This window comes from Micrasema longulum, unplaced genomic scaffold, assembly GCF_059751315.1.
Source record: "Micrasema longulum isolate JH-2025_06_02 unplaced genomic scaffold, ASM5975131v1 h1tg000114l, whole genome shotgun sequence".
NCBI lineage: Eukaryota > Metazoa > Arthropoda > Insecta > Trichoptera > Brachycentridae > Micrasema > Micrasema longulum.
The window spans coordinates 354,776-368,393 of NW_028277320.1; the positions used below are offsets into that span (position 1 = coordinate 354,776).

Below are 13,618 nucleotides of genomic sequence, written 5' to 3' on the forward strand. Positions count from 1 at the left end.
TAATATTTTATGTTTTGGAATTCAACCTAGGTTCCTACTTAAATTGAAATATTTTAATATTAATAATTTTTGCTTTTGGAATTCAATCATAAACAAGTACCTAGGTACCTACTTATTAATGAAGTCTATTTCCAAGGTAATAGCAGTAAAGTCAACGTTCAGGCAGGACAACGTCTGTCGGGTCCGCTAGTATCATATACATTTTCGCAGAGAAAATTTCCTTTTACTTTATAGACAACTGAAGATAACTCTGCTAACTATCTATATAATATATATATGTACATAGTATATTTACTTCTTAGAATGTAGCTAGTGTGCATTAAACATGCGTTGCATTATTCGGAACAGGTTTGGGGAGCCGAAACTACACCACCTTGAAAGGTTATACTGTAATGATTATCGCGAATGGAAGTTTTATTCTTCCATCAACATAATTGCTATTGACATCAATCCGAGGCTGTGGCTCGTTACCATAAAATAATTCAGTATTACATGTCGAAATGAGCACAGTTAATTTAACTAAGGCCTTACTTATAAATCTGGTAAAAAATTACGCCTAGGCATAGCGGTAACATTAGGATGGGAATACCATCCTTATTTGCCCACTATAATAAGGATGGTATTCCAATAGGTACTTATTCTGTCACTATGCCTAGGCGTAAATTTATATATGCCAAGGCGTAACTTTATACCAGAGCCCGTGTTCTAAGGGAAATTTCAAATTTACAACTTTATCTACATAGTAAAATTAAGTTTTCTGTATGAAAAATAGAATATGTTAACAATTTTTTTGAACATGTTCATATACAGGTTACCGACGAAGATACTTCAGATTTTCAAACAAATATACAAATTTTCGTGCATACATATCGATGTTAGTTTATACCGTATCGATATGTACCGATGAAGATAGCGTTTATAATCGCGGCCCAGGGCCCCGATTACAATGGGAAGCTATCATTTATCTTCAGTTTTATCTATAAAATATATAAAATTTAAGATAAATCTAAAAAAGATCCAAAAATTTATTTTTTTATAATATTGATGTTTTTTGTTGATATTTCTTGATAAAACTCCATAGTCAATGATTATGATAAAATTATAAATAAACTTATCCATGAAACTTCTTAGTTTAGTTTTACTTTTTATTATTTTGACCAACGAGCGCTTTCGCCTAAGTAGGCATCTTCAAGACTGGAGAAGTTTCATTGATAAGTTTATTTATAATTTTATCATGTTATTTTTTAGATTTTCAGAAAAAACTAGATTTTCATCGGTCAATATATTGACCAATGATTGTTGAGTCATGTTAGAAAATAAATTTATTTAATAAAAATACACAGATATTCTTTACAAAATTTTATTATAGAATATAAACAATAACAAATACACGTAATTACATTTTTTTACAACCGTTTTGACAACGGCATAAACACGTGGATTTCTGGGTAACGGCGCCAACTTCACGCGGTTGGAACAATAACATAGCCGACGACCTTTCTGGACAACGTATTGAAGTAATATAGTTGAAATTTCTACGGGCGGTATTGGAAATATGACCCTTAAAGCGACTGGTTAATATATTAACGAATTTCGGCCTTTGCCCTACAAAGGGTTAACCGAGGCTTTCTGAATTGAAAAAGTAATTCTCAAACATATGTATTAACAAACAAAGTATTTTTTGCTTAGCAAATCATTTTACCTTTCTCAAATCTTATCAATTGTACCTGTCTCAGATTTCCACTCTCGCCTGATTTCATCATTCGTATATGTGAACCTGATATTAAAATTTTGGTTGAATCGGATAATCAACAATAATTAATAAGAATCCTGATATCAGATTAAGTGTGTACAGATATCTTTATAATTCCATCGGGATATTGATCGATATATAAGTACTTACGTAAAAATAACGGTTTCATATTGATAAGGAAAAGATCCGCCTAAAATGTGAGAATATTTCGCGAAATTCGAGATAAGCTCAGTTACAAAAATCACAGCTTCCACGAATCGTCCTTAATTCACGGCCATTATCTTATCCGATGTAATCGTTAGCTTTTACTTGAAGTAATCAAGCGATCAATAATGACAATAATGCGTCAAATAAACGTGATTGAATCACGTAGATGACGAATGTTTTTACTGCGCTAAACTAATATTAATTTTAAATAAAAATAAAACAAATTTGTTTTTAACCACTTATTACTTTTTTTACAAACATGAAATGTTGATTAGTAAAGGTTTTTATAACTGAAATATTTCTGTGGCTTGGATCCATAAGGGCCAATGTCGTAAATCGCAATTACACAGAAGAGTAATAATTATTCAGCCGTTTTGTGGCGATATCATGAACCGTTTGACGAGCATGATAAAAAACATTAACATACATATACATGTATCTGTATATGAAATAGTTAAATATATTTTATTTTATTTTATTTGGGAAATCAACAGTTCTACATACATATTTATAGTCAACAAACAGATATAGTGTATAAACTAAGAACTAATAACAGATTTCCACATAGTATACAAAGTTAGTAAAGAAAATATATTACATATTAAATAAATACATTTAAGTTTATACATATAAAAATGTTATTTTCATGTACTCGTAAATATTTTTCGATAATCAAAGATTTTTAAAATATTTATTTTAAGAACATTAAGTTACTGTAAATTGGGCGGGATTAGAATGCTTGAAGAGACGATAAGGAGGGGAAGGGAGATGTACATATTTATTATTATATGATATAATAACTTATATTTACATATAAGTTATTAATTTAAAAATACTTGGTACACTTCCACTTATTTATTTGACCAATTAGCGAAAACTTCAAGCTCTGGTTAAGGGCCGAAGTAGTAACGAATATTTTTTGCATTCCGAGTAATCCAAAAGGCAACTTTCAAAAAACTTTCATTTCAAAATTCGGAAAAAAAATCATCGGCCCACTCTAATGTACATAATTAAATAATAACAAAAAAAAAAAAGATTATTACATAAACACACATATATTTCAATAACCCTTTAATTCCTGGCCAACACGTTTGTATGGGTACAAACAAAAATTCAAATTTCCTTCCATATTCTGTTAGATCCTGGCCTCAACGATCGTGCATGTAACTGGCCACTTAGAAAATAACGTATTTTTTATATGATAGCTCCAGTATCCGAAGTGAAGAGATGGTTCAAAAAATGAGAGTAAAGAAAATTAGGAAAAATGATCTCAGGAGCGAAAGGGGGTTCTATACATCTGGACAACACGCTTAGTAGTGTATAATTTTTTTGCAATATCTCGCAGCAGCCTCCTGCAATGGTCTCTTCCCTTAGACAAAATCCAAACTTGGACACTCTTTTTGAAAATGGCTTTCGTTTTGGAGTAAAAATATGAACCAGGTAAATTAGATAAATTGACTCTGAGAATGGCCGTCTTACTTCTTCCGCTTATTTGTGCTGCGAAAGATTTTATTATTATGTCATTGTCGCGATGGAAATTTTCCATTGTTATCTCGAGCGGTGCCGAATTGTTCCGTCTGTTGGCCCAAACCCATACTCCGTACTGCGTACGCGTGTACGGTACACAGCACACAGCACACCTGTTAGCATTCTGCTCGGTAATAGGGTAATACGGAGTCTCGGGTTGTTGTCGTTGCCGATTGCATCAAGTAGGTACTATAGCATACTAGCAACATTCACCCCGGGTGGTACTTACTTCTTGTGTGAACTGCGAGATTGAATATTATACAAAATGCTGTTATTACACACTAGAGTGCCAATCGTACGTTTTACTGGTGTACAGGGTGTTCTTTAAACCCTGTCACATCCGAAACCACAATGAATAGTATGGGCAAAAAGACATAAGCATATTAAAAAATATATTTAGAGCGAAGAATTTTTTAAAAATAAAATATTAAAAAAAAACAAATGGTTGCTTAATTCTGCAGGGGAGAAGCGAGGGGGGCGTGGTCGCGCGGTTGGCGGAGTATCAAACTCCCCCCTCCCCCTCCTCGTTTCACCCCTGCAGAAGTAAGCAACCATTTGTTTTTCTTTAAAATTTATTATTTCTAAAAATTAATTTTAATGTACCAATATGTCTTGCTCGTATAATACATTAATTGGGTCCGTAGGTTTCAGGTGTATATAACATACATATATATGGCAAACAGTTAATTCGGAAAATCATCAAGGAGTTTCCCACTCAAATCCCTCCCACTAAGGAAAATCCAGTCCTTAACTCCTTTCTCGAAAATAGTTTTTGTCCTTGAGAGCTTAATACTCTTTTCCATAATATTGAACACTCTCGGTGCGATAAATGAGAGATGCCTCTGAACAAAAGTCGTACGGGTTTTTGTTATGACATAATTCGTGCTCTGGGAAAACCTCTTACGGTCATTTTGCTGAGACCTCTCCTTATTGTTCGACTAGAGGTGTATCTGTGAAATAGACCCATAACCCTAGATGAGTACTTTCGACACAATGATGTACAGGAAAATGCATATAAGGTCCATCTCAGTTCTATGTTTCTCCAATATGATGACAAGCGTTTTCTCATTTTTTACAAATTTTTCATTCAAGTATTCAACAAAACTCGAGGTGAGGAAAGCACATTCTAATCTCATTTGCAAAGAATAGCTCGATGGTGGGTACAGGAGTATGTACTTTCCTCACCTTGAGTTATGTCCTGAATACGGGCATAGGTCTCTTTCCCCCTCGCAGCATTGCACGAGCTCCGCTGCGGGAGAAAACGAGACAGAAATGTGGATCAACGCGACTCGCTAGAGCGTGACAGCTGGGAAACGCGTACGTCACAATGCCGGACGCAAGAATAATGCATTTTTATTATGACATAGACGATTGGTGCGCGGCGCACTTCAATGCTAACACAAGTGCCACTTTCCTTTTTTCCATCTTTCTTTCTTTCCGTTGGTGTTAACTTAAAACTTCAAATAATAGGGTGAGAATGGGTATTACCGTTCAGTTAAGGAGAAATAATCTATATTAGTTTATTAAACTTTTTACTAATTATAATTTTAGTATTCTTCTAACATAATATGTATTAGTGATAGAAGGGAAATTGCAGATTTAGTGTTGCTTTTCAAGTTATTAAATAATGTTCTCGACAGTCCCGAACTTTTAAATTGTGTGAATTTTTATGTGAGACAGCGTGGGACGAGACAAAATACTTCTTTTGCAGTTGATTTGCATAGTTCCAACTATGCCAAATACTCACCTATTCCACGGTTCCACATGTTAGCAAACAAACATGGAAACTAAGATTTATTTAATTTATCTTTATACAAATTAAAATCAACACTTTTTAATCACTTCTTTTACTGTTTACGCTATGATACATCGCCTCTGTTACTTCAATACTTTTTTTATATTTAAACCCTTTATTTATTGTTAATTTGCTGCATACCTATGTTATAATTTCTTTTTTAATTTTTCTTTATTAATTCCTTATTTTCTCCTAAATTTTATTTCGTGTATCTATATTTTCTATACTGTGTACATGTGTTTTATTTCATTATAATTGTTTTTTTAATATTATTTTATACTTTGTCAAAGGCGCAAGCCGTCGAAATAAATAAATAAATAATCACAATCATTGAGATCAATAAGTTATACAGTTTTGGCGTAATCAATAAAAAAAAACGGATTTGACCGGTATTAAACACCATGACAGGTAATACCGGTCAAGCTTTGTTCAGATATAGCCCTCAGGAGAGTCATACCCGGACCATTCAGCATGAGCCCTTGCCAGCTGATTCAAGAGTTTCATTAAAATTATGCTTAGTAATGTTATTTTTTAGAGCATATTCATGGGCCAATTTTATTATAATCTGAAGCGAAGTGCAGCCATGCAATATTTTCGTTAGGAACTTAACCTGAGCAGCCATTTCATCATCTTGTTCTATTGTGAAAACTGGATGTCTTCCTGGTTGTGAGCTATCCCAGTTCTTGTTCTTCAGTCTTTCTTGAAGCGATGAAAATAGTACGCCAGTAGATCGAGCTGCTTCTCTAATCGTTTCCCTTCCATTCGCTAGTTTAAAAGCTTTATGTAACCGATCTTGGCTCCATGATGCCTTTGAACGTGGTCTGTTTCGTGTTTTAGACATTCTGAAATACTAAATTAAAATAAGCCAAAAAATTGACTATGTACTCATTTTACTTGCGGGTAATACCGGTAAACTTGACTGCAGAACGTTGCCTCCGATTTTGTGTGGAACTCTTACAGTATTGCACAGAAAATCGGGGGCATCGTTCTGCAGTACATTCACATCGTCCCTACCATGAAGAAAAGAACTACAAAGGAACGTCGCCTAAAAAGAGACTACGGGGCGTGGCAACGCCAGTCAGTCAGCCCAAAAAGTTCAGTTCAGTCAGTCAGTCCAGCTCGACGACGTCACTCAGTTCCAGCATGTGGTACAAGTGAAGTCTCTTCAACCCATCATCGAAGCAACACTCGACCGACATAATTAATTATTTATTCGCAATGTAATAAATACCCATCAAACAGCAACCTCGTGTCTTCTCTCAATTTCCAACTGGGGTGGGAGCTCCAACCAACCCTTTACTACCAAAATCCTACAGTAGTATTAGTTTGGCGTGATTCTTATATAATTTAAATAAAAAAATAAAATACGAAGTTCTTTAATAATTTAAAAAATGGCTCTTCTGTAAAGTTGCTACATGCTGCTTGGTAACATTTTCCTTTCCACCGTGGGTATTATTTTCTTATAATTACAACTAGGTAAATAATATTAGCAACGTTATGCAACAGCGTTAATTGTGAATATGGGAAAGGTGCAAAAGTAGGTAAAGCGTAATCATTGCCGATTACGTTGGAGAGTAGTAAAATAGGTTGCTATAAACTGGTCGATTAACTAGAGCTGGCGCGTTTGTAAGACTTACACAAACGCTTTTCAAATCTACAGGATGTTGATCTTAAAAAGGTTATATTAGGATTTGGCCCTTAATGTACTTGGCTACTGCACCTGTCACACGAATCTATCTCTTTTCTATGTACCAACAGTTCGCAGCAACTATGCACATAACTCTCCTCTGGTTCGCTTGGCGCTTAATTATAATGTATTTTTCAATAGCATAGATATATTTAACTGCAGTAAACCCACTTTTAACCCAGATCGGGTTGTGGTCCCGTGGCTAGTGTCTCGGACTCACGGACCAAAGGTCCGTGGTTCGAATCCCACTCTACCTCAACTTGATTCCATTTTCTAATAGTGAGTTATTTCCAACTCGTTGAAAATGGCCCTCAAAATTAAATATTTGGGTAAATCATAAGAACGCAAATATTTCTTTAAAAAAAAAAAAAAATATATTTTTTTTTTTCAAATTACGTTTCTTTATAATTTTTTTATTTTTACATTATAAATTTATGATGTTTCTATTCACTTGTATCAAACACATACTCAACCTGTACATAAACCCACCTTCACAACCATATAAACTCACACACATATTCACATACCTACCAAAACCATACTCCACTCACTTTACCCATGCATCCTCATACACAAAAACTCGCACACATGCACTTCTACATGTATTAATATCAGACTGAACTGGATTTTTATAATATATAGAGTTTTTCTACTGACATTTCTTGGCTCAGCCTGACGATGTCGGTCACGACGAAACCCGGTCACTGGTAAAAAATTATAAATAAAAGTGGAATAAAACTATATACTTACGTATTTTTATTATTATAATGGATTTTTATAATTGTATTTATGTGGAAAACTGATTTGGCTTATTTTATGTTTTATTAAAATGTTGTGTATATTTTTTTGCATTGCTGTTGTTTTTTTGAATAAACAAAATAAATAAATAATAATCATTAAAAAATTGCATTGTTTTTTTAAAAATCCGTGTTGGATTAGAGGGATGAAAAATGAAGTATATTCATTTATTTTTACAGGAGTACATTTTTTATTAATTATTATAATACTTTGCGTTCATCATTTTCGACGAAATAAATCATATAAAGGCTAGTTTTCTGCCGCCATTTAGGGCAGATTTGTATGTTCAAACATAGGCAGAATGGTAAATGTTACACGGTGTGTAAAGTGGCCACTTGAACCAGCCAATGACAGGTCATAAGCCCTGTAAATGCCTTGACTTCCAAATTTCTTCTCTCAAATGTTTTCCCTTTCTGTTGCAACAAATGTAACTATGAATAATTCCCTAAGGAGGAAATCCAGCCAGTATGAAAGCATTTGGACAAACTCAAATCGCTGTTGAATATTCTGAGCATTAAAATTATGTTTGTGTAAGTTTTGCGAACGCGCCAGCTTTAAATAATCGACCAGCAGTTACCATCATGAGAATGTAATTATTACGCTGCGCCGTCTGCTAACTGAGATACTAAATGTTTACCTGTGTGGCGTGGCTGTGGCCCCAGTGACTCCGTCATACTTTTCCTAGCATAAAGTTAACCTGGGCATCAATCTGGCACAGTGGCAGATATTTCTACCACTTCAAAATACTCAATGCTATAAGTGATGTCCCATCTAAGTAGGCTACTGAAATGGCTCAAAATTAGAGAGCGGAGAGACTATCACTCCCTCTCGCTTCTGTTCAATTTATTTATTTATTTACATACATGAGTTTAGTGTACATTATTTGAGACATAATTCCCAACTCTATGGGACTAAAAGTTTTGTGTTGAAATGGGACGAGCAATTATATGGCACAGACACATGAGTGTATCACTACAAACATAGGATCAGAAACATTAAAAATAATTTTTAATAAAAAAAAAACATATATACGGCACATCAATATGGTAAACTTAAGCATTCGAAAAATCATCAAGGAGTTTTCTACTGAAATCCCTTCCACTAAGGAAAATCCAGTCCTTAACTCCTTTCTTGAAAATAGTTTTTGTCCTTGAGAGCTTAATACGTTCTTCCAAAATATTGAACACTCGGTGCGATAAATGAGAGATGCCTCTGAACAAAAGTCGTACGGGTTTTGGGTATGATGTATTTATAGTCCTAACGCTCCTTTATACCTCCGCGAAAAACTTCAACGCTTATCAGTTCATGGTTGACCTCATCGTTCTAATTCTCAAGGCACTCTCTTAATACCCATCCACAATTCCTCTTTCTTCTCTAACTCATATAGTGCCCATGCGGCTCGACTGTGCAATCTTCTCCCACCCACCATCAAAGATGTTACTACAGTTTCTCTGTTTAAATCACGTCTGAAGAAACATCTCCTTTCTCTCCCTTAATCACTCCTCCTTTCTTGTTTCCTCTTTTTTCCATTTTCCTATTGAGTAATGGTATTGATTTAAGATAATTTATACACAAAGTTATTATTTATATTTTTATAAACGTTTCTTTAGCTCTTTTTTTTATTTTCTATTGAATATGATAACTTGAATTATATTTTTTATTTTTTGGTTGGTTGGAAGAAATTACCGTTTGGCAATAAACCCGCCAATGCATAATTAACATTATGTACAAAAAATTAAATAAATAAAAAAAATTATACCTACTTAAACGAAAGCGTTCGTTGGTTAAAATTAATCAAAGTAAAACTTAACGGAGGAATTTGAAAATCATTGAATTTACAATGTATGTATTTTATTCTAGAAATATGTTTGTTGCTATGGACTTTCATCTCGAATTGGAGAAGCCGGTACTCGATACAATATGTATATATAATATTTATGTTGGTCGTGCTAACCGCTAACTGCCAACTGCCAACACTAACGCAGGTACATATATTGAATATTTAAATATGGTAATGTAATAGAGTACAGCGTACAGTACAGGTAGATACGTTATACGAGAAACATCTACAACAGCTGACATAATACACAGCAGATTTGCACATCTACTAGCCACCTACCCAGGTAGCCATGTAGCCAGGGCTGGTATACCGAACGCAATTACAGCGCGGTATAGCGCGTTTTTACATACTAAATACGCGCATAAATACTAGCCCAGCACCGCGATTATGGACGTTATCTTCATCGATACATATCGAGACGGTATAAACAAACATCGAAATTTATGTACGAAAATGTGTATGTATGTGTGGTCGGCCTCGTGGTGTAATGGTCAGCGCGATAGCCTACCATGCAAGAGGTCTCGGGTTCGATTCCCGATGTGGTTGATATGAAATATTTATTTAAAAGATGTTTTTCACACTTGAATATTTCATAGTCCCTGGACGTTAATCTGAAGCGTAAAACTGACGATCTTATCTTCATGTAACAAAAAAAATATCAGGATACGCTGCGATTGGTGTACCAATGCAGTGCCCTATGCACCATTAGGTGCAGAAAGTGAAAGATGTAGATGTAAATGTGTATATTTGTATTAAAATTCAAAGTATCTTAGTCGTTAACCTTTAATTGTTATAAATAAACAAATTGATAATTAATTAATGTTTAGAAAAAAATATTGTAAACATCTTCTATTTTTCATACAGAAAACTTATTTTACTTTGAAGATAAATTTTAATTTCCCATTAGAATACGGGCCCAGGGCCCCGTTACAATGGGAAGTTGACAGAGTTATCTTCGACTGTCTTTAGAGAAAAACCGATATTTGTGTACGAAAATAAGTATATACTTCCTTTTTTTCTTACTTACTCTTCTTAATTCATTTATATTTTTTGCTACTTTTGTGTAAAATTCATTTCTGTCTTCATATATAAAAATGCAAATGCAAATGCAATATATGCAGTAATATCTAAGCGACGAAAACTATCTAGTTGGGAAGTTAACATTGACTGTCTATAAAGAAAACTCGATATTTGTATACGAAAATGAGTATATTTGCACGAAGATTTAAAGTATCTACGTTGGTAACCTAAAATTGAACATGTTTAGAAGAAAAAAAATGCATGCATATTCTGCTTTTCTTACAGAAAACTTAATTAGATAAAATTGAAGATAAACTTCCCATTGTAATCGGAGCCCAGTTTGTACGTTCCTACTAGAGCGAGATATCATGCACTGTTTTACGCATTCAGAAGCACGCACACTAATGCAAGTCAGAATTCACCCATTAATAGGGCAATTCGCTTACTGAATACGGTTTCTGCAGATAATATGGACCTATTTTTCTGTACATATCGGCAGTTTAACAGCTATCTGCTTTCTATTCATTAACATCTTCTTTATATTTACGGTCCGCATTGCGTGATGGGTTAAACAACCGTAAAGTGATGCAGACTATAATAGGGAAATACAACGTTTTAACATTTTTAAAGTAATAAAGGTCTATGAAATCCAGTAAAAAAAAATTTTTTGGCTGATTATTAGTAGCATAAAAAATATTTTTAAATTTGTAATTTTGATTTCCCGCAAAAACGGTCATTCCATTGGCCACGCCCCTTATACATCACGATTCATGTTTATTTGTTCCTACACATTCAAATTAATTTAGAACATTGTCACGAATCTTGACGTCACAACTACCAAGGCCAAACACGTTGCGTTTTTTTAGCAACGTATTTTTATAAAATTTATTTTTTACATTCATGAATGAAAACATTTCTACACAACGTCCATATTGATTTCGAAAATACAATTAATTATTTTTAATCCATTTCATATATTTTTATCGGTATTCGTAGTATGTGATATTTCCCTATAATCAAATAAATAAATAACGAGAGAATCATAATTCGGGTCATGCCCAGCAACGAACAACCTATTTACAAACATACTTGTACACTACTGTTTTTCTTCGTTCAATTTAAATTGTTTCCTTATAAAAGTATACACAATTAAATAGTAGTTCTTTATATTTCGATGTCAATTATTTTATTAGCTGCCTCTTTGAATTATTTTAAAAATTAACAATAATAAGGTCTACAAATATATAAAAATAATATATATTCAGTACTTTTTTACCACAGAATCACATTTATTCTTTTTATAATTTTATATTGTTCAAGTTAATAGAGATAATTATTTTGCAATATAACACGGCTTATTTTTCCGAAAAGGACGAAAATTAGACTTATAATAAAATAAAAAAGGATGGGAGAATTTATCCTTCCTTTTCTTGTATTCTTCCCAAATATTACAGGAACTTCAGATATTTATTTTTTACATATTGTTTCTATGAATATTTAATATATTTTATGTATTTTGTAATTAATAAAGTGTTATTTATGCTTTTGTAAACGCCCTCCGGGTGTAGATAAATATAATAAAATAATTATGGGTGAGCGTGAACTTAAAAATAAAATAAGTTATAGGTAACAACGCGTCATAAAAATACGATATATTATCCTTAAATTTCTACAGATCAATATTTTGTGCAATATGCCGCAACAATTACTTTTCAGACGGACAAGACAATTTAATTTCGGTGGGTTGAATGGCGCAAAATGTAGGAATACAGTTAAAATAAATGTGTCTAATAATTGTGACAGTTTGGCGAACCGCTATACAACTAGAACTATTAACATATCAGGAAGCATTAAACTGCTAAACCCGATGCAGTTCGAGGAAGTAGGAACAAAACTGGTTTCCAAATGTCAACACGAATTACCAGATTCCTAGCAAAACTGTCAAAAATCCGAAAACCAACAAATCCCCCCGCTGAGCCCGGGCGCCATTTTGATTATAAATTCAAAAATACTATTTTTAAATAACATTACACGCTAACAAACCTATTTGAACACAATGCAAAATTTACCACGTAATTCTGCTTACACTGTAAAAACATTATACAATTTGTTTAGTGCTTACTTATTGTAATACTCCGTTATTGTCGTTGACTGAACAGTCTGACATTTGTGTCGTGTTATTCACTTAAAACATTTTAAATATACAAACGAACTCACTTCCAGCACAAGTATCACAATATCACTCTTAATGGTATACAACTTACCGTAAATTCTCACAAATTCAATATTTTTAAACACTTTTTAGATTAAAAACTACGCGGGTAGCCAAAACACGATCGTCTCCGACGGCGGGATCCATAGAACTGCTTGTTTTTTAGATGGTTAAATATTCCGCCATATTCGCGGATCGCTTGAATCGCCCTCTACAGGGCGTTTTATGAACTAGGCCTGGCAGTCAATAAAATTTTAAGACATTTTAGGATCGCTGTTTTATCGACATTATTAAATATCAGGCTTGCTATGTTTAGAGTTAAAGGTAAGCCATTTAATGCAATGTTTATTATTCGCATTTCTATTTAAATAGAAACCAATTAAAAAACATTTCAACAGAAATTTACATTTGATAAATGCGATTTTTTTATATTCATGATTAGCTAAACGTTAAGACTATTTGTTCGCAATGGATAAGAATCATTACTTTTTAGCATAGAATTAAGAATAGTCCAGAAGGAGCGTAGAATCATATTTGAATACATCGGACTGTGTCCAAACATTCCCCCACTATGCCTTACTTTCGCCGCGCGCATTCGTGATATCGCCGCGTAATGTTGCACGATGGGAAAAAATATAATCATAACACAAATGTAAGGTAAAATAAAAGAAATCTGTTAATTTCTCTAAAATATTATTGTGCGCGCGGAAATATTGATTGACACAACATAGTAGATAAGTAAAGGGTCATTAAATAAGTGTAATTTAATGAATGAACTT

At 33.4% G+C, this 13,618-nt stretch overlaps 1 protein-coding gene across 9 annotated transcripts in view; it reads right to left on the reverse strand.

The window, feature by feature from the left end:
* The window catches only part of siz (Brefeldin-resistant Arf-GEF family protein schizo), a 247,742-nt gene extending 234,748 nt beyond the window's left edge, over window positions 1-12,994 (reverse strand). For 5 of the 9 annotated variants that reach the window (XM_088239254.1, XM_088239240.1, XM_088239248.1 and 2 more), the window contains exon 1: window positions 12,750-12,992. The gene's annotated coding sequence lies outside the window, so the exon portion shown is untranslated. Of the gene's footprint in view, window positions 1-12,749 lie in introns of all 9 variants that reach the window. The other 4 variants (XM_088239230.1, XM_088239209.1, XM_088239203.1 and 1 more) reach the window with 4 other exon arrangements.
* Window positions 12,995-13,618: the final 624 nt, after the last annotated feature.